This window comes from Anomalospiza imberbis, chromosome 4 (genome assembly GCF_031753505.1).
Source record: "Anomalospiza imberbis isolate Cuckoo-Finch-1a 21T00152 chromosome 4, ASM3175350v1, whole genome shotgun sequence".
NCBI lineage: Eukaryota > Metazoa > Chordata > Aves > Passeriformes > Viduidae > Anomalospiza > Anomalospiza imberbis.
Genome location: NC_089684.1, coordinates 28459349 through 28479713, shown reverse-complemented (window position 1 = coordinate 28479713; position 20365 = coordinate 28459349). Strand labels below are relative to the sequence as shown.

Sequence of the window (20365 nt, the reverse complement as noted above, 5' to 3'; positions counted from 1 at the left end):
ACATACAGTAGAATATGCTTAAAAGGAGAAGAAAGGAAAAAAAAAAATCACTGCTTTGATTTTTCTGATCTACAGTGATAAAACACAAGGGTAAAACAGGTGGAAGCTTATGTTTCTCATGTGTGATTTTTAACTTGATGCCTGCTAGCATCAATATCAGTGTGTACCTGAACAAGCCATCTAAGGTGGGAAGTAAAATTGCTCTTATTGAATGTTTGAGTAAACACTGCTGTAGCATCTCCTAATGAACAGCAGTAGCTGTTGCAATGTTAGATAATAAATTGGTCCTGGCAGCACATTTCCATTTCACAAGAATGACTGAAGGATAAACTTCAGAGAAAAATGTAAAATTACTACGTTTGTAACCAAACAGTTGTAACCCTTATTCTTAAAAAGTTTGCAGTCTGTCTATACTTATGCTTTGGTTTCACCACCAAGTCATAGTTATGATGTTTGGAGGCATAAGCTAAAATGTCTGTCCTACTGATTATGAGTGCAGTTTTGGGCAAACTAATAAAGATTTCCTTGTCGTCTTGTGCCTGCTGCAGCCCTCCAACATCCCTAAGGGGGCATCTCATTGATTTGATTTTTTGGTCCTTCTGGATCTCCTGAGTTACTGGGAAATGTAGACTTTAATCTTCTGCCAGTACAATTTTTGCTTTTAACACTTTAGGAAAGATGGCCTTGATAATTTTCTCACCCCTCCAGTGGCCACTTCTCCATTTTCCAAACCTTCTTTGGCATCTTGGGAAATGCCTCTTGGGTAACAACACTTAGACTTTTCATTTTGTTTGCAGTAGCATCATCTAGGATTTCATGTTGAGCAACTCAGTTTTACCCTTCCTCATAGATTTTCCTGCAGGTTCCTTCACAAGGGGCCTCTCTTACACCATAAACAATGCCCTGAAACTTGAACCTCTCTCTCCTCCCTCATCCTGGTAAGCATGTAGGAGTTCAAGTTCTTTGCTGAGTAGGAAGGAGCTCCTTTGGCTCACTTTTTTTTTTCCTTCCCCCTCTGCTGTCTGACGAATATTTAATTCCCCTCAGCCCTGTGGAATTCAATGCTGTGTCCTAATCATGGTGTTTCTCTCAAAAAGCAGCCAAAAAGCAGCCAGCAAGAGCAGGGTATGCCTCAGAAACAGTGTGTAAACCGCTAAACTTAGAAGGCATTGCAATGCAGTTGGACAAACCTGAAATCTTTTTCTTTTCTCATAAGCCTGCAAAAGCAGCCTGTCTGATTGCCTCTGGATTTCTTCCTCCTAGGCTGCAGTTCAATCAGTGTCTCGTGTGTGTTTGTTTTTTGCATTTTAATGCCCACAAATCTACTCAGCCTGTCTTCTGAAATTCTGTGAGTGTCCAGAATTGAGGACCAAGGAAGGGCTCTGGCTGGCCAATGAGTTGGTGAGGATCAGTGGCTGTGTAGTCACTCTCAAAAATATATAGACACATATTCTGAGGAACCATATAGTGATCAAACATCAATTTGAGATAGCCTGGAAGATGGTGATAGAGGGCTATATTACTTGGCTTTTGCTGAGAACACTCTCAACTGCTACAGGAATTTTTGCCATTGCAATGACAGTGTAAAACAATTCTGAACCAAAACAAGACCAAACATTTGTAAATTGTCCAGAAGACTGACTTTCTGCTAAAAGAAATGTTTGTTAAATCAGAATATTTTGCTTTTCACAGCTATGTAATTAATTTTAATAAGAGCACATAAAAAGCATTTTAAACTGGAAAGTTTTTTCCTAAATGGCAATGTGAATCAACATATTCCCACACAGCATTTTGATTCGACAGTTCATCATTTTCCAAGGGAAAACAGTGCCTCTAAAATATTTGGCTGTGACAACTCTTTGTATTTAACTGCATTGATAAGAAACAATACAGTGGTTGTTCCCGTGGATGTATGTGTGTCTGAAGAAACATGGAGACTGGAAGAGTTCAGCCTTTGGAGGTAATAGCTCTGCATTCATCAGGGATCAGCAATAGTTCCATGGGATCTTTATTTACTGAGTCTTGCCAAGGATCCAGCTCACTAAGATATGCAAGATAAAAGTATCTCAAACCTCCAGTGTACATAGGAGCTGATGATAGACAAGCTATAAATTGAGTGCTTTAATTATTCTTATTGTTTGTCCACATTAACCTGTGGTTTCTGGAACTGCAGTTTGATTAAAATTCTTTGATTAAACAGATGAGTTGACAAGACAAATGTTCCTTGCAGCCGTCTGAATTATGGTATTAAATTAGGAACCTTTTCCTTGTTCAGTTTTTGTTCATGTTTTCTCTTCCACCCACAGCCAGGTGGATTTTGGATCACTCAGTAGGGACCTAAACATATATCGGAGGAGAAACACTTATGCAAGAAGGAGAAGCACCAATATCTGTAAAAGGGAGGAGAATGAAGTTTCTTAGTACCTTGTGCACTGTAATTTTTTTTTTTTTTTAATTGGTGAAATAGTTACAAACTTCCTGTTCCTTGTTTCACATCAAAAAGAAAAAAATAGTCAAGCAGAGGCCTTGATGAATACAAATGCTCAGTCTGTTCAGGCTGCATCTGAACAAAGTTGTCCAATTCCCTTTGTGTTGCTGTAATCAGGATTTGCCTGAAATGGAGTGAAATATGGGAAGAGGCAGGCAGTGTGAGAGAGGATTTGGAGTGAGTGGTGAGGGATACTCCAGCTTTGTGCCTTTGTAATTATGCTGTGAAGTAATGTGGAGGGATAGTCTTAGGAGCAGATGTTTAAGGATATATTGGCACCGCAGGAATCTTAAGTCGGAATAGGATTTTCCTGACATGAGGCAGAATCCTTAGAAAACACCAGTGGACATGGATCTGCAGGCTGCTCTGCACTAGATGTTTTGGCAATGCAGTTGGTTACCAGCATAGGAAGAAGTTGTGCCACACCACTAGGACTCCTAATTTCAGCACAGACCTGTCAGTAAATAATTTACTTTGCCTGGGTAACTGGCTTTACAGAGAGGATGAAGAAATCTCTGCCAGCAACAAGCCCTCTCTTACCAGCCTCATTTACTTCATGGGGTTGTTGCATAGGTTTAGTTTGATTATGGCTATGCCAAAAAGAGATTTTGATGAAGCAACAATTGTTTTTATTAAACACAAATACTAAACCATCATCATTTGTGATACTTCTAACAGAGACAGTTAAAAGTGATTTGCTGGCTTAGTTCCCTGTGCAGACCTTGGACAGAGGCTGACTCCTTCAGACAAAGTTCTCACTCTCAGATGGCACAAAGGTCCTGGATGCTTCCCTGATTTCAGAGCATCAAGGCTTTTACCGAGTCTATAAGCTAGACAGTGAACTCATCAGGTCAGGGGTGGTGTTTTAAAACCAAGGAGGAAGTTTGGTCCCCCAGTGGGATCACTGGATTGATTTAGTAAAAATAATTGTCCTTGTTGGAAGAGGTTATGTAATGAGAAATCTGATCAGATTTGATCAGTGTAGAGCTATATTTAAGTGACACAGTGATGTCAGACCACCAGTGCTGCTGAGCAAATGTGCCATGTGGCCCATTTTTTACTTTTTCTCCTCCAATAATTTATAGACGAGGGTTCCCCAACAGGAAAAAAGAGCTTTAATTTTCCTCTGTTTGTCTGCAAATTTCACTTGATGCAACAAGTTCCAGGTGAGCAGGCAAAATGACTTTTGCTCCCATGTTTTTGTTAGGTGCAACCATGTTTTAGCAGTTACATCATCACTAGAAAGTGCTGACCCTTTATCATATCCGAGAGGAATGGGAATAAAAATCTGAAGCAGCCTATGACCCAGTTTCTTAGCACTGGGCATCCCAGTACCCCTTAGCACAAAGGTGATCACAGGGGCAAAACCACAGGGGGTTTGGTTCACTTCAGTGTTCCTGCACTGGGGGACTGCAATAACTGCTGAAATCGATATTGCTATTCCACTGTACAAGCAGAGCCTTACCATGATGAAATTCTGTTCTTGGAAACAAAGTGAGTATGGATTTACGCACCTAGTCTGTAGTGCTCTTAATTTTACTCATGTGAGTAGCTGTTCTTGGCAGGGGTATAATAGAGTCTATGCTTGTGGCCTGCAGAAATTATTATGCTTTTCCTGTAGAGCTATCTGCCTTCCCTGCCCCCAGTTTCCACTGGAAACTGCCTTGTTTGTCACAGGTCATCCCACATCACTGTGGCTCACCAGGGAAATGACAATAATTCAAGTGCTTGGATATGGATGTCGAGCTTTTCTCTCCCTGTTGTTTCGTGGCATGACTGATGTTACTTTGCCTTGCTTGAAGGCAGTAGTTAAGAGGGCAGGATGAGCAAAGCTGTGATTGCATGAGATGTAAATATACTTTGGCTAGTTCATTGTTAATACCATTCCAGGAGTGGTGTACAAGTGCTTCAAAGTGGAACAAAGGGAAAGTGGGGATGAAGGAGGAGCAGGGAAGGCAGAAGAGAGCAAGGTCAAAACACCAGTAGCTGCCCCTGGCAGTGTTTGACAGCCTCATCAAAAGCAAAGGACTAAACTGATCTTGAAAATACTATCCCTAGATGGTAGAAGATGCTGAGAATTGCTGCAGCAACAGCAGGATGTTTGCCTCCTTATTGTCATTTCCATTTTATTTTTGCTGATGAAGAAAAGACATCTACTGTCTCCTCTACAAACAGGAGTTACTCATGTGCTGTACTGGAGCCTTGGGAGTCTCTGAACTGTCTTTCCAAAGCCTTTACTGGCACTAAATCATCTTTGCAAATATGTACAATCAAGAAGAGAAAAGGATGAGGCTGGATATGGTTTGTTAGGCATACCAAGGAAAAAGGCTCAAGATGTGATCCCCTCTGCATTACGGAGTTGAGAGCAGGTATCACTGAAGTTAATGCAAGTTAGTAGTATGGTGTTCAAAGAGGAAAGAGGCCCAGGGGTTTGCTTTGCTAGGCACAGCATGTCCTCTAAAGGACAGTGCCACTCCTCCAAGCTCCCCGTGCACCAGCTGGGACAAATGCAGATTGCAGCTTGTGGGGAGGGAGAGAGGAGAAAAATGGTAACATCCTATGGTGAAAACCATCCTGTGGTGTTGCCCTGGAGTGTTCTAGTCCACTTCTTTTTTTTTTTTTTTTCTTTTTTCCTTTTTCTCTTCTCTCCCTAGCATCACTTGGAATTAACTAAAGTTGTAGGTTTAAATTTGTGTAATTTACTCTTGCTTGGAGACACGCGTTAGTGTTTTAATGTACCTTACTCAGTTTGATCATAAGTCAATTAGGAGCAGGTAGAAACTAAACTGATTCTGTCGCTCTCAACCAGGGTTTGTATCAGCTTAACTAAATTAGTTTAATTAAATCAAACACTACTGCATTCCTCAGCACTGAAAAACAGTGCCTGTGCTTGTGCATGTGTCACACCGAAGGTGCACGTGTGCTGAATATGTATGACGTCACATGCAATCAAATTTCTGAATAACAACCTGCATATCTGTCTGGGCATTTATACCTCGTCAGTTACTCTGACGTGTTGTCTAATGGGGAGATGAAAATCCCCCTATAAATGCAGCTCACTGCTCTGGCGGCTTTGCTGACAGACTAGTAAACAATTTCTATGCAGAGTGTGATTTTCTAGTTTAGGAATGGAGCCACTTAGATTAGAACTCAGTGTTTTAGTGAGAAATGTCTGAAACGTTTACATAACCTATTTACATATGAATACAAACATTACAGGCTTTATATTAACAGCCCTTGTTGTTGCTCATTACTATGCATAGAAAAAGACATCAGCATTTCTAGTAGCATCTACAAAATTATAAATATGTGATAGAGTAATTACTGATTTGGAAATCCAAATTATATTAAAATGATTGTAGCATCTGTGTCTCCAAAAACCTCTCCATTTGTCAATTCAAATCTTCTCTTGCTTAGGCAATAAACATGAGTCTGATGCCTATTTACAGAGTTTTGTATGAATCCCACCCGCCCCTTGAAATTTAAAAAGAAAGTGGAGGAAGGAGTAGTTTGATATCAAGGTACCTGAAATTGGTACCTTGATAGCTGTTTCTCTCACCTTTGCTTTACCCCACACTCACAAAAATACGAGAATTGATAATAGATGTTGCACATTTATCTGAAGCGGCCAGGAGCTGCCAGGAAGATCATTCTGGAGCTGATTAGATTCTGCTCACACAGTAAAAACTGTGAAGGAAGTTCCTCCCAGAAAACAAAGGGATTAGTTCAGGGCTGATCCTTTACTCTTTTTACTGCAGCCATACTTGTGTCAAATAGTTATGAAGGGCCAGGGACGCATTTGGTGTGCTCCATGGCATGAGTGAGCGCCACTCAAGCCTTACTGTGGTGTCTGTGATGCAAAGCAGAAACCAGGCAGATGTTATGATGTCCTTCATTGTAACAGAGCTTTACTTCCAGAAGAAACCCTGTAGATCTCAGCAGGTTTGGGCAGCAGATTCCCCAGGTCAGTAAATAAAGTAGTATGTATACATACATACATACATATATATCTATATACATATATATATATAGATATAGGTTTTTCTTCTGTGGCTCTTAAAAGACTTTGCAGGAAGGTCAGTGTCATGCTTCCACTGGTATGGAAGAGCAGAAATGTCCCACATAAGGTTGCTGTGCCTCACAACAGAAATCTTAGTAGGGGCTCCTTTGCCACTTCCTGTCTGGGCTTTTAGCCACTGGCAGACACCACCCAAGGGAATTTATTCATGGCTGATAAGTGGTTATTTGTAGGAGTGTCTTCTTCCAGGTTTTTTGGTCCTGGACCAGAATTCTGGCGTAGGGAGTCAATGGGAGATGATTTGCTTGGAAACAACGTGCTCCCTAGGCAAAGAAGTTGCTGATGTCATGGGTGGTCTCATAAGCTGGGCATGGATAGATGTTGTCACGCTGACCTTTAAGAGGGTCTTTGGGAACTGACCCATGTTTTCCCCCTTGCTTGATGATGGAGAGTGAATGCTTCATCTGAAGTGGTGTGTTTTCCCTGGCAAGCTTGTCCCAGTTTTAGCTGAGCCATCCATGATTCCTCCTGTGGCTTTAATTATGGTGCTGCCTCTAGTTGTCATCTGTCTTTACACCTTCTGCTTACACCACACAGGGACTTAGAGGCTTGTATATGCATAGTAACGGTTCCACAAGATGAAATGCTGCTGTATAAATAAAGCATTCATCACACCTGCAAGGGAGGTTTGAATAAAATCCCACATAGTTTTACTGCATGAGCAATGAAAGATCAGAAATGACAAATGGGTTGACAAATGGTGTGCAGTGCATAAATAGCATTATTTATTTGCTCAGTTGTGTTGGAGTGAGTGAGGTGAGGCTTGCTGGTGTTTTGAGAGAGTTGTAAGAGCATTTGTAAAGGCAGAGGCTGCAAGATCAAGCCCCAGACCCTGGCCGCAGCACGTGAATAGCCATTAGGTGGAAAACCAAAGTGTCTTTTTCCCAGGCTGCATGGTTGCAGGGAGTGACACATAGAATGAGACTGGTTGGGAGAGAAATTTTCCTAGTTGGTCAATATTTTAGGGTTTGTCTGTCAGTCTGTTCACACTGAACAGTTCACACTGAACTTTCTCAGCCCTGTCCATATGTGTGTACTGGCTAATTCAGTACAGTGAGGGACATTGGCTATTTATACATGACACTTCCAAAAGCCTGGAGTAAGATGAAGTCTGCCAAAAGCCCAGGTGAGGGAAAGCCTCATATTCTCAACATTTGGAAGAGAATTAACTTTTGATGGATGCACTGAGAAAAAGGAGGAAGAATTCGGATGCCACCTGTGTCTTAACAAGCAATTCTTGTTTACACTAACAAAGATAATAAAATGTGGTCACTCACCTATTATTTCACTGCAATCAGGGTTAGCAGTAGTGAATATAGGGAGTTCTATTGACCCCAAAGGTGAGTTGACATGTCCTCACCCCGACTGCGTATTCTTTAGCACCTGAGCTCTGTTCCCTACTTGCCCCTTATTACAACCAAACTGCAATATGGGCTACCTAGGTACTGCAGGATTTTAAGTCACCATTCAGGAAAAGCAGAGCCCCTTGCAAGGAGAAAAGGTTTGGACTTCACCACCATAAGGGTGCTTTGCTACAGGCTGGAAACTAAGTCTTTACAGCCATCCATGGAATTAAATCCACTTTTTTCAGATCCACAGAATGGAATCTGTGGCAGTGAATTACTTCAGAGAGCAGGGACAAAGTAGCTGCAAGCATCATCAGACCAGCATGCTTGGCACTAATGGTCCTGACGGTTTGCAGACTTCAGAGCTTCATGTGATTTTAAACTCTGGGAGGTGTCATGGCATTATTAGCAGCTACTTGCTGTGAGTTGCTGAGCTGATGCAGGGGCCCCAGTGTCACATGGCTGGGGGAATTGCTTCTTGGTGTGTGCCTGTCACCTCTGTACCCATGCCTTTGTCTCCTGGAAAGAAAAGGGAGCTTTATAAATATAAATGTAAATAGGGCACATGTGGAATTGGATGTGTCAGAACATCCAGGAGTAACTTCAGGGTCACAAGCACCCAGCACAGAGTTCAGTAGGGCCAAAAGCCAATTGGCAAGTTACCCTTGGCTGGGAAACACAGCGTGAGTCGGTGTGTTCAGAAGTCATTTTCTGGTCATGGTGCCAGTGCTGAAAAGCTGCTCGAGCCATGGCCTCCACTCAGCAAGTGATGCTTTTTGGGTTTTCTCCCTCACCAGGGAGAAATTTTCCCATTACCTCACCAAAGTTTGTCTGAGCATCCACAATCAGTTCAGTGAAAGTCCAGAGAGTCTGAGCAGCTGGTTAGTGTTTTTGTCTGGCTCTTTGCAGTTCAAGTGCTTGCTTTCATTACTTTTACAAAGCTGGGGACAGATTTTTCTCCTCAAAACCAGATCTTTTGGTAAGTCAGAGCAGAGGAGCTGTTTGTGTGAGGGCAGGAGGGCAAGACAAGCATTTTAGGGAGAGGGTGGTTAGGATGTAGCATGTGGCTGATAATCCTGTAGAGATGTTGGGCAGAGTTACAGTCAATGAGTATGGGTCACATGTATGGCATGGCCCTTTCAGCAAATCTTTTTCAGTCTTTTAAAACCTTAATATTCCAGGCAGACCTTGGGTGGATGGTTTAGGGGAGTCTTTCTGATAGCATGAGCTGGTGAAACTTCACATGTTTTCTTAGTACAAGAGTACCCTTAATTGTGCACTCCTGCTACCCAGCTCAGACCCTGTTAATGGTATGTGGTGCCTGTAAAGGACTGTTCACCCTCTGAATTTCCGAGGATGTGGATCATTCCTGTGGGCAACTATAAGGCTAGCAGCATATTTGGGTTTGTTTGCTTTTTTCCAGGAACAGGTTGCTTTTTTACTTGTTGTAGTAAAGTGAATAGTTGATGCCTTCCTCCTGGCAGTGCTGAAGCATTCATGACCTAGCCCATGATGTGGTTGGGAATAAACCATGTTGCTCAGGTGTCCAGTAGGTCTCCTAAGATAACAGGGCAGGTATCAGTGGCTGTGGTCCTCTCCACCCTGGTGACAGCTGGCAGAGAGAGCTAGAGCCCCCCAAGGAGCATTAATGCATGAAAATATCCTCCATCATCTTAGCCTTCAAATGCCGGCAGGAGGAATGTGATAGTGGGAGTTATGCTCTCTTGGGAAACCCCACCGACAAATTTGAGGGCTTTGCATGGCAGAAACAGTGCTTTTATTAAGTAACAGAAGCTTAATTAAAGTTTCTCCTGAATGTAATAAAACAATTCAGCTGAATGTGGATCAGTCCCAAGTAATTGTTTCACTGCTTCAGCAGCTGTTTAACTGATGCTCCAGTGTTAAATAGGAATGCTGATGCTGATATTTTATTTCCTTTTTTTTTTTTTTTTTTTTTTCTTTTTCTGTTTTGGAAGGGGCTAAGTGGTCTCTTTCTCAGGGGACTGTGAGGTTAGTCTTGGCCCTTTGAACCTAATTAATCAATGACGAGGCTCTTCCAGGGCCGGCTGTGGAATGCTCTTTAATTGCTCACTCGTGCAGTCATTTGTTTTGTTTAACCTGTGAGGGATTAAACTCGGTTATAAAGGTCCTTGCTTCTGTTATAGAGCAACTCCAGCCATCCAACAGCAGGCTCACTTTTTGATTCCTGACCCCCCCTTACACCACCCCTCTCCTCCCCGGGGATGGAGCAGGGAGAACTGGAGGGGCATCACTCCTTACTCTCCCTCTCCACACTGCCTGCATACACTGGTATTTTTGTGGCCCCCCCCATCACTGCCAGTGAGTTTCCCAGGGTGTGCTCTTGGCAAAAGGAGGATCATTAGCTGTCAATATAACCCAAGAATTCTCCAGATATCTCCCTCACTTTCTTTCATTAAGTGTGAAACTTTAGAGACAGAAACTTTAATGATTTTCTGTGTGTGTGCATGGGTGTAATCCTGTATGCTCCGCTGGGATCCTTCTGGCATCCCATATCTCTGAACAGCTGTCAGGCAGCTCAGATTCTTTTCTAAACTGCCAGTCTCCAAAAATATTTCCTTCTCTTCTTAAGTATGGAATTTCGCCCTTGAGTCAGAGAGTCTGTGGAAAGCAAGGGCAGGTTTCGGTGACAAAGCTGCCCAAAACGTTAGGGTCAGAAATAAAATCTTTTAAACCAGTTGGGGTGGTGACCAGGGCTGTGAATTTCCAAGATACAGTGAGACTCTGCTTTCTCTTCCAGCCCCAGTGAATTGTTTTGAGACATTGTATTTCTTGTAATGCTTGCCATTAACATTCAAAAGAAAGCTAGATCATTTTAACATGTTTCAAAAAGGGATGTTAAAATTTATCTTCCTTTTTATTAGATCCACTGCAGCAAGGCACCCAGTGGCTTTAGAAATGTAAGTAATGAAAAGCAGAGAACAAATGTTAACTATAGAAATGATTTATGGAGACATCTGATGAATTTATCCTGCATCTTTACCCTTTCATCCATCTCCCTGGACTTCAGCTAGTATGTCTGAGCAGCATCAGTCACATATTTTAAAGCTGACTTGCCAGAGACATGCTCCATGTTCTGGAATGTGGATTTCCCAGTTTTTGCCTCACCTAAGGCTCCCATACAATCCTGTGCAGGCTTTTTTTTCTTTTTTTTTTTTTTTTTCCCCAGTGGGACTCTCTGGGTTGGATTACCAAAGTAGGCACTCTGTGACACAGCCTGCTGCCTGAAAAATGCTTAATAGCTGTCAGCTTCAACTGCTCCCCATGAGAATTGAGGAGTCCCAGGCCATGCTTGAACAGCTGGGCCTTTTTGTAGCTCCTCTAGGAAGAACCGGGCTCTTTGGAAGAATCCAGCCCTGGTGGGAGGCAGAGACTTTCTGGAAAACTTGGCCTTTGTGTTTAGCTTCCTCAAAAGAAGCTGTCTTATGTACAGCGAGTGTAATTCTTCAATTCTCAGGTGGGCTCTGTATTATGAAATAGTGAATCCTCTACTCACAAAGTATTTTCCACAGTCACAAAGAAGACTTGAGGTTTTGCAGAAGCCCTGTTACTCTGTGCCTACTAGCTGTTGTGATGCAGATGTTCAGACACCTTTTCCTATCAGACATTTTCTCAAAGGAGTTTTTTTAGCCAAATTTCTGGTTTTTTTTAAATATATGTTTTAATGTCAGATAAGGTATGTAATGAACAAGACGTGTCCCTTTCAGGACAGTAACCAGAGGATGAGGAAGGAGAAGAGCTGGTGGGCATATGTAGCTTACGATAGATGGATGGATGGATGTGCTGAAAACTGCCCTAGGAAGGACATGTATGGAAGGAATGGGGGTGTGAGAGGGTAGAGGTGTGTGATTAGACTTCACCCAGCCTAGTGCTGAGCACAGTGTAAGAAACCTTCTCTGGAGCTGCTGGACATATGTTTTTAAAAATGCTTCCTTCCATCCCTTCATATGTTGCTGCATGCGGCCACAAAGTGTTCAGTGCTATGTTTAGACATTTTGAGCAACTTCATAACTGTGGTTTCAATACATTTGATATTTGGCTTTCCCCCCCCCCCCCCCTTACCCTTTGCTTCTGAATATGCTTTGGCTGAGCAATGCAGAGCGGGGAAGCGTATGAAGGTTTTGTGACACTGTGATTTCTCTGGAGCTTAGAATCAAAGTGCAGGCTGCCTTTATTCAAGCTTTGTGCTGAAGATCAAAGTGGCAGCCCTGGTTATGTTGGAATAAAATAAAAAAAGAAATCACTTTTGAATATTGAATACCATACTTAGTTCATTTCAGGATTATTTTTTGAGAAAGTTTGTTTTGTTTCTGGTTATTATTTGTCTTGCTTTAATGCCTGAGGCACAGAGAGGGCCAAGTCTCCTTTGCATGAGGTGCTGTACAAAATCAGGGACCATGAACAGATTCTGTATTAATAGCACACTATGTGGCAAGCTGTTGGAGACTGTTTCTTTACTCACTAATATTATCTTTTTGTCTGAACTGCTTTAGCCATGGTGCTAAAGTCACAACCTGTCACATGTTGATCCTGTGTTTCATTTGGTCAGGAAGCTTACTGTACTCTGCTGCTTCCCTCCCCCGCCCCCCCCCCCCCCAGAGGTTGAGGGCCAATTGCCACCTAAACTAAAATCTATCGACCTTTTCTTAAAAATCACCTCAGTATCATGCTATTGGCAAGGGCAATGAGGAGAGATGTTTCTCTGGGTTGTAGAAGCAGAACTGCCTGTGTGCCTTTGGTTCACTCTTTAGTTCATCAGGGAGTTGCCTGCCCAGCCTTGACCTTCTGTGCTGTTTGGACGTGTTCATTTTCGTTTCATTCAGTTATTATGTCAAATTTGAGATGGAGTGCAGTACAAATTATTTTGGCCCCAAACCTTTCTTTAACCCGGGTTGCAGAGGTGAAAGGCTAATACATTAAACCTACCAGCCCATGCATACAGATTACTGGGCCCCTTCAGAGACAATATTCTCTGATTTCAGTTTTATCTTTTGCAGCAATTGTTGAGTGGCTGGGATGGGGACACTGGGTGGTGACAGTAAATGGCAGCAGTAAAGTGGCAATTAGCAAAGAGGGATACGGTGAAAGTAATACTGGATTTTCCTTTGAAAATAGGGTGGAATATTTATTTAATTTTTTTCTTAATATATTTAAAAATTTATAAGTGTTCATGTTCAAATTTGCTTTCTGCTCAGCCAGTGCTGAGTAGCAGGTTTGTACCTCACAGTGCTACAGAGCTGCAGCACTTTGGTGTCAGGCAGAGCATTGCTCCCTGTGCTGCAGGCTCAGTGGACAGGCAGGTCATGGTAGACTGAGGGTCTGAACACACTTTAGAGCTGTTGTAGAGAAAAGAACCCATTTCAGCTTGCTCTGGCTATCCCAGCTCTGGGTAGCTGCACTAAAGACGAAAAAAATGGGCTTTAACTCACATTGACTTGTGTTAAAATGGCAATGAAGACAAAGTAACGTGAAGCGCCAGCTGAAATTCAGCCCAGATCTCCCTTAGCCTTCAATTTGACCTCTTAGCCCGAATTAAAAACCAGATTGTTTTCTGTTCACAGTTATTTTAACTAGTGTTAAGTCTGGCTAAACTGATGAGCCTTTTTATTGGTTGGTTTGTTTTAGGTGTTGGCTCTCTTCTCCAGATACCCCGACAGTGTTTTGTAAAGTGGTTTTTTATTAGGCTGCTACAGAAGTTTATTGAGTTGGAAAAACTAGAGTACCTGTAAAAGGGCAGATGTAGTTCTTTAAAAGATGAGCTTTACAGTCTTAAGGCCTGGCTGGTGTGGTGATTAGCCCTGAGGACCCTCCAGTAATGTTAGCCTGCATTGCAAACCTGGCCTTGCTTGTGTCTTCACCTCCCTGCAGCTGGAGCAACACCATGACTGCTTGAGATGTGTTCAGTGCAGATCTGTTTTCCATGCTGACCCAGACTTTTTGTCCAAATACACCTGTTGTGCTGGGGCACACTGTTGTTTAGTTGTTCTTTCTTTAAAGATAAGAATCTCTTTCACCAGGCTTGTTTCCTGTAGCTGCAGGGGTGCTGCGCCCTGGTACATGGGCACGGGGCGCTTGGCAGGCTCACCTGTTGCCCTACACATTCATTGCCTTTGGGGATTCCATCTCCTCTCCTCACTGTGCTAATTGCAAGGAGATGGGGCAAAAGAAATCCAAGGAAACTATAAAATGTAAGAGATACTACATGACAAAGCACAGAGGAAAAAGCTTTTGTTGCTTGGGGGAACTGCTTGGAGGTTGATGATGAATCACATCATCCCCGCTGGCAGGTCCTGCCCTAGACCTCAGATTACTGGCCGGGGGAGTCCCTGGCAGCTCAGCAGATAAACCATGTTCAGGGGTGCCCCAAATTTTTTATTAAAAACTCTTAAGTCTTGTGAATTTGCCATTAAATGCCTCTTGTTAAATTTTAGGGGCCTTATCAATGAGTTGAAACAGTGCAATTACTTTTTTTGGTTTTTACTCTGTAAAACCAGTATTTAATTTATTTCCAGGACCTGTTTTCCTTCTTGCTCCCAGGCTCTCCATAACATATCAAGGTAGTCCCTTTGGTGACCTTTTGCAGGTCATATTTCGTTTGGCTCTGCAAGATTTTTCTGGTGTTTTGCTGGCTGGGTTTTTGGGGTGGTTTTGGAGGCTTGTTTTCTTTCAATTTTCCTTTGTTCAATATAAAATAATAACAAGGGGAATGAAATAGGTTGGAGCTATAGAAAGAGGACTCCTTTTCCCATCAAACTTTAAAAGATTTTACAATAATCATAGCAGTTTAAATGTATCTCATTGGCATTTCTGCACAGAGGCACTAGGTGAGGCTGCAATTAGAGTGCTCTGCCTCATCCTGTATTAGTTTGATCACATAAGAAGCAGCCTATCTGACAGCTCTAGGACCTGGATAATTAAAACCTGTCAATAAAACAACAAAATGCACTGTGTAGTGTGACTCGTCTGTGCTAGCATTAAACACCGCAGATAATTATATTGCAGAAGAGGTTGGAAAGCCAGCCTCTCAGTGCTCTGAAAGATCAATAAAAAGGCCCATTCATAATGAAAAAAATGCTAGAGAAACTGGATTTTCATCTCCCTGTCATTAGATGCTTTGCTTTTAAGGTTTTGCAGAGGCAGAAAAAGATTCTGTTGAGGAATTCTTTGTTTCTGGAAGCTAAACAGGTGGAGGATTTAGCTTCGCTTTTGTGCAGCACATTACTGAAAGCAAATGTACTGAACCCAAGTCTTTTCTCGGGGCTTAGAGTTCTTTTCTCCCCTCTCCCATCTCCACTGCCTCCTGCCTCCTTCTCTGCTTGCCCTGTTTTTTTTTTTTCATTTCGCCCTTGTTTCCAATCCATCACGTGAGCTCCCCTTTTTAGTGATATTTTTCTTTGCTTCCTGTTTATTTTCTCCAGAGCTTTTTTTTTTTCCTTATTTTTTCTTTTTTTTTTCTCTTGGCTCTTCCTAAAGGGCTGATTTGGAAATATCGTATATTGACAGGGGAGAACACACTCCTGGCTGACTTATTGGCTGTGACAGCCTCTTTCTTAAAGCACTCATCCAGAGAGGAGATTTTTGTGTTCCAGGGAAGGAAAAGGATGTCTTGCAGCATTGCCATGAAGGATAATAAATTAAGTCTGTCTGTTACTGTAAAACCATTAGAAAAGCATAATAGACCTTGAGGAAGAGGCTTAGATATTGATGTCTTGGCTATATTAGTGTGCCTGGGCACATGATGGCTGCCTTGTCTTTGCAGAAGAAAATAAAGTCTGTGTAAAGTAGGTGTTTCAGCTGAGGGCAGAGAGAAAGAGTGCCTTGTTTATTTGGCAGCCAGTGCTCATGAAACACAGGTGAGTGGTTTGGTTGGCACACGTGGGCATTAAGAATCCCTTGTTGGAAGCTGCTGTAGGTGGAAGGTAGCACTAGCTATGAGCAGTGTGTGTTAGTAGAGCATGGGCTGGATATGGCAGCTCAGTACAAGCTCTACAAATCTAAGTTCATGGATGTGAAGTTTTCCCATCCTCAGGGTGTTTAACACCCAGTTTGGACTCTGACAATGTGTGGATTCAGAGGAGGCAGGTGGCTTCCCCACGTAGTAGCTTCCACTGTGCCATGTTCACAAGAGGTTCTGGCATTGCAGAAATTGTTGCTTCATCTCTGAAGGGCTTGTCTCTGGAGGATAAGGGGAAGGAGGGTGTGTTGGGATTAAATCAATGTTTGAGCGTTTAGGCTTGTTTTGGAGCTGTGCATGGATTCTCTTTGCTCCTCTCCTGTTGTCCCTAGCACGACAGGTGCCTGCCTCCGTGGTTTAGGCATCAGTTTACGTTGTCTGGTCCCCTCCTAGGTGGGGAGTTGGAGGACTTACTGGTACTGCACCTGCGATGATTAATGCTGAAAGGCTTTTGTTTGGGATTGATCTTTTATTTTATGCTGCCTTTGCATTTTTGTTCTGGCAAACATATTGCCCCAGACATGTCTAGCCTGATGATGTTGACATGTCTATGCTTTAAAAGTTTCTGGAAAGCCTGAAAATAAACTGCCAAACTATTTTTTTCCTTTCGTTGTCTCTTGCTAAATATATTAACAATGTCAGCATCGAAAAAAATATTAAAGATATCACAGCAGGAATAAGCAGCTGTTTACGTCTAAAGTGTTTCTGCTTTGCTATCACAAGATGACCTTGTCACTTAAAAATCATTAAAATATTTCCAGGGAGAAGAAATGGCAGTTTGCTGAAGGGGAATGAAGTTTCGGTGTTGTTTTTAGTTAAAGTCTGAACAGAGTTGTAAGCAGAGTTGAGTCCTGCAGCTGGTCCAGAACGCAAATGTTTCCTTCAGTCCCACTGCTATAAATGCAAAACAAATGACATATAAAATACTGTTCCTGTTTCACATTAAAACTCCTGAAAGTCATTTTCCACTGGAACTGGGAGAAGTTCTGCAAAAATAATCCATGTTTTCTGTTACAGGGTATTTGTTGTGCTGGATTGACACCTTGCTTCTAGATTAAATATTTTTCCACATATCTAGGTAGAAAGACAAAATGGGTAACTTAACAAGTAGGAATAAATGCAGCTGGAAAGAATGCATAGGGAACCCCCCCTTTTTTTTTTTTTTTTCCTTTCTTTCTGTTTTTTTGGTTTTTTTGTTTTTTTTTTTTTTTTTAATATAATCTTGAAACTGCAACAATTTACACTTTTCCCAGTAGAGTGATTTTTTCCTCTCCAAAACTTATATGTGAATAACATGAACTTATGCTTATGAGATGATGGATGCTTAAAGGCTGCCAAGTACCTTGGACTGGCTTTTAGGGTGGTTTGGAGTATTCTCTTTTCCTGAACATACAGGAAGAGACAAGCATCGGTGTCTCAAGGGCTGAAAATGCTGATCCTGGATTTTGCTTTGGTTTCTGGTCTCTTGGTTGGTCTTGCTGAGCTGAGTGAACACTCTTGGTTCAGGGAAAGTGTCCACAAAGCCCAGCAGCAATTATGGAGGTGGCCCAAGACATGGAGAGGGTCTTTGAGAAGCAGTGTCTACTCACGTGCCTGCCTTGCACTTCAGGGCATAACAGGGAAAAGAGAATGATGGCAGATAGAAATAAGGGCTGCAAAATAAAACAAAGCAATACACACACAAAAAGTTGACTATAAATTTCTTGTCAGATTTCATAATAAACAACAACAAAGTGAACTAAAACCACTTGAGGGGCTACTTCCATTTTCTTGTGTTTCCAGAACATTTGCCTTTAAAATGCTGTTTCTTTAATAGCATAAAATTTTCTATCTGGTTCCCTAACATTCCCAGAGTCCTCTCACAGTTCTCTTGTTTGCTTGGCATCAGAACATATGGAGAATGAGTAAATACTCCAAGAGGCCAGGGATTGCTGTGGAAGAGTTTTAGCATGAGGGCAGTGATGGGGAAAGAAGTGGTTTTCTTTGAAGGAGTTGATGAATCAGTGCTAGAAATAATAGGTGCTTGTGTAAAGGCAGTAATAAGAGATATAAATGGCTGTGAAAAAGGTGACTGTATTTTTCTGGGGTTAGGCTAAAGTTATGCTGTAAGCCAGCAATACAAGCAGTTCCTGCATTATTGGAGAGGAATCCAGTGTGGTGCAGAGCTACTGTATAGCGAAGGGAGGTGTTTCTGTGACTGCCCAGTAGAGGAGACAGATTCATACTTACCAGCTCCATATCAGCTGCTGCAGTGCTGGATCTCATTGCAAGCTGTACCTCCAGTAGCTGGCAAAGATCTTCCTTCAAGAAAAGAGAGAAAAATTAAAAGAAAAAAGAAGGGAGGGGGAATGGAGTGAGGTAGGCAGTGGCAGACAGGACATGACAGGAAAAAAAAAAAACAATAATTAAAAGAAAAAGATACTTGCTTCATTTACTGGAAAGGTCAGTACCCAGCACTGAGCCTCAAAACTTGCAGGAGTTTGGAGCAAGTATTGCCAAGACCCAGGTGGCAAGGAATCCCAAGATTCCATGTAAAATCCTGTGATTTACCAGGAAGAGCTCATGGCCTGGTTTGCTGAAAATGGAGTATGGCATGAATACATTATGGATTTTCTCCCTGTCATTTTCAAGGCTACAGATTCATCATCTTTTACACATCTCCTTTCCTGTCTCACTTTTTGCATGTCACTTAGTGTCACCTGGGCCTTTAATCTGTCTGGAAAGAAATATGACAAAGCTGAAGGGACCAAGAAGCTGTTGTAAAAAGGATAAAATGCATGAGCAAAAGCAGAGCAACCAGAGCTTTAATGATGAGTGGTTTTTACCTCTTTCTCCCCTTAAAATTTCCATAGCCTGATGTCTGACAGTAATACTTCATTGAAGATGTATTAGGTTTTTTACTATGTTTTTTAGTGTAAATTGCTGTCATACCTTAAGTGTGCTGCAATGACAAACCTGTATGTTTCACTCTGGGTTGATAAAAGGAAGCTCAAAATGCCAAGTGCCAGATTCTATTTTGCTGCCCATAGGAAAGAAGTGTGAAAAAGAGAGAAAAGAGAGGAGGTTGAGTTCTTCTGGTTTTCATTTTTTTTAATTTGTTTTGTTTTTTTGTTTTTGTTTAATACGAACCCTTTTTTTAGTTAATTTTGTGAGGTACTGACACCACGTAGTATTTGTGATTTTATTTGAGAGTTTTTCATTTGGTTTTCTGTGTTTCCTCCCCAAAGTGGCACTGATAATTTGATCTCGTCTTCTTTGAAAGTCCCTGTGATTGGTGGGCTTTGCCATCCCCCATTCCAGGAAAATGTAGGGGGGCTTCAGGATGTACTAGAGTTGGGGGGGGGGGGGGGAAAGCTTTTGCATTTCTGTGCATCCTGCATTCCCTGTTCAGACCCTTGTATCATGAAACCTTTAGTCTCTTTGGTGATATTGCAGAGGGCAACATGCACCTGAGGAGGTTAAAACTGTGCTGTTCACAGACAACTTTCCAGGTTGTGTTTTGACTTCTGTTTTATATGTCCAAATTCTTTCATTAAAAAGAAAGGCTCACAAGGAAATGCTTAACCATTCAAAGCAAATGCTTCCTTGCAAACAGAAAGAAAACACAACACAGATGAACCCTGTATGTGTTTGCTCCTCCCCCCACCTCCAATTCTTCATAATTCTGGATCTTTACTCGTGATTTTGAAAGGTATCTTTGATCCATTGCTGTTATTCTGTTTAATGTGGCCAGTGCTGTCCCTTCAGCCAGGAGGACTATTGATTAGACCAGTGAAATTGCTTTTTGAAAGGCACATTGAGCCCAGTAAAGGATTTTTGTTGAAAGTGAAATTTTGGATGATGTTCAAAGCCTCTCCTGGAAAACTGCCCACTTGCATGGTCTGAACTACCTGTGATATCCCAGCATGGGTGAGGAGAGTTATCTTTTTTGTTAAGAAAATTATTTGTCTGTCTGTATAACAAAACTAGTCACTTGCTGTGATAACTACTGTCTTTCAGCTAGAAAACACGAGAATGTCCCAGCCCTCTGGATTATCTTGTATCCAGCCTGATGAGCAAGCGTATCCCCTCTTATTATTCTTTCCATAAAATTAAAGAAATTATGGAGCTTAAGGCAGTTGCTAATGAATCAATTTTAATTTATAGGTTCAAATAAAATCCGCATTAATACTGGCAAACTGTAGCTTCAGGTGAACACGAAGCATTTCTACTGCAGACCTAAATGAATTCTGTGCTGGATGTTACAGCTTCTGCCAGAAGAGCAGGAGGGTCAGGGGTCCTGTTTCAGGTCAGATGAGGCAGAATCCTAAAGAAAATAAATGCAGTTGTCTAGCCCTTAGGAGGTCTATTTCTGGCATGCAAAAACAGAAAAATCAAAGACTAATAATATTTTTTTTTCTTTAAACAAAGAAGCAGAAGATTTTTCTCTATAGAATCACTGTTTGCTAAATATTTTTGCA

At 41.8% G+C, this 20365-nt stretch overlaps 1 protein-coding gene across 28 annotated transcripts in view; it reads left to right on the top strand.

Annotated features, from left to right (window-relative positions):
• The window catches only part of ADGRL3 (adhesion G protein-coupled receptor L3), a 490120-nt gene that overhangs the window by 259954 nt on the left and 209801 nt on the right, over window positions 1-20365 (top strand). The window lies entirely within an intron of this gene.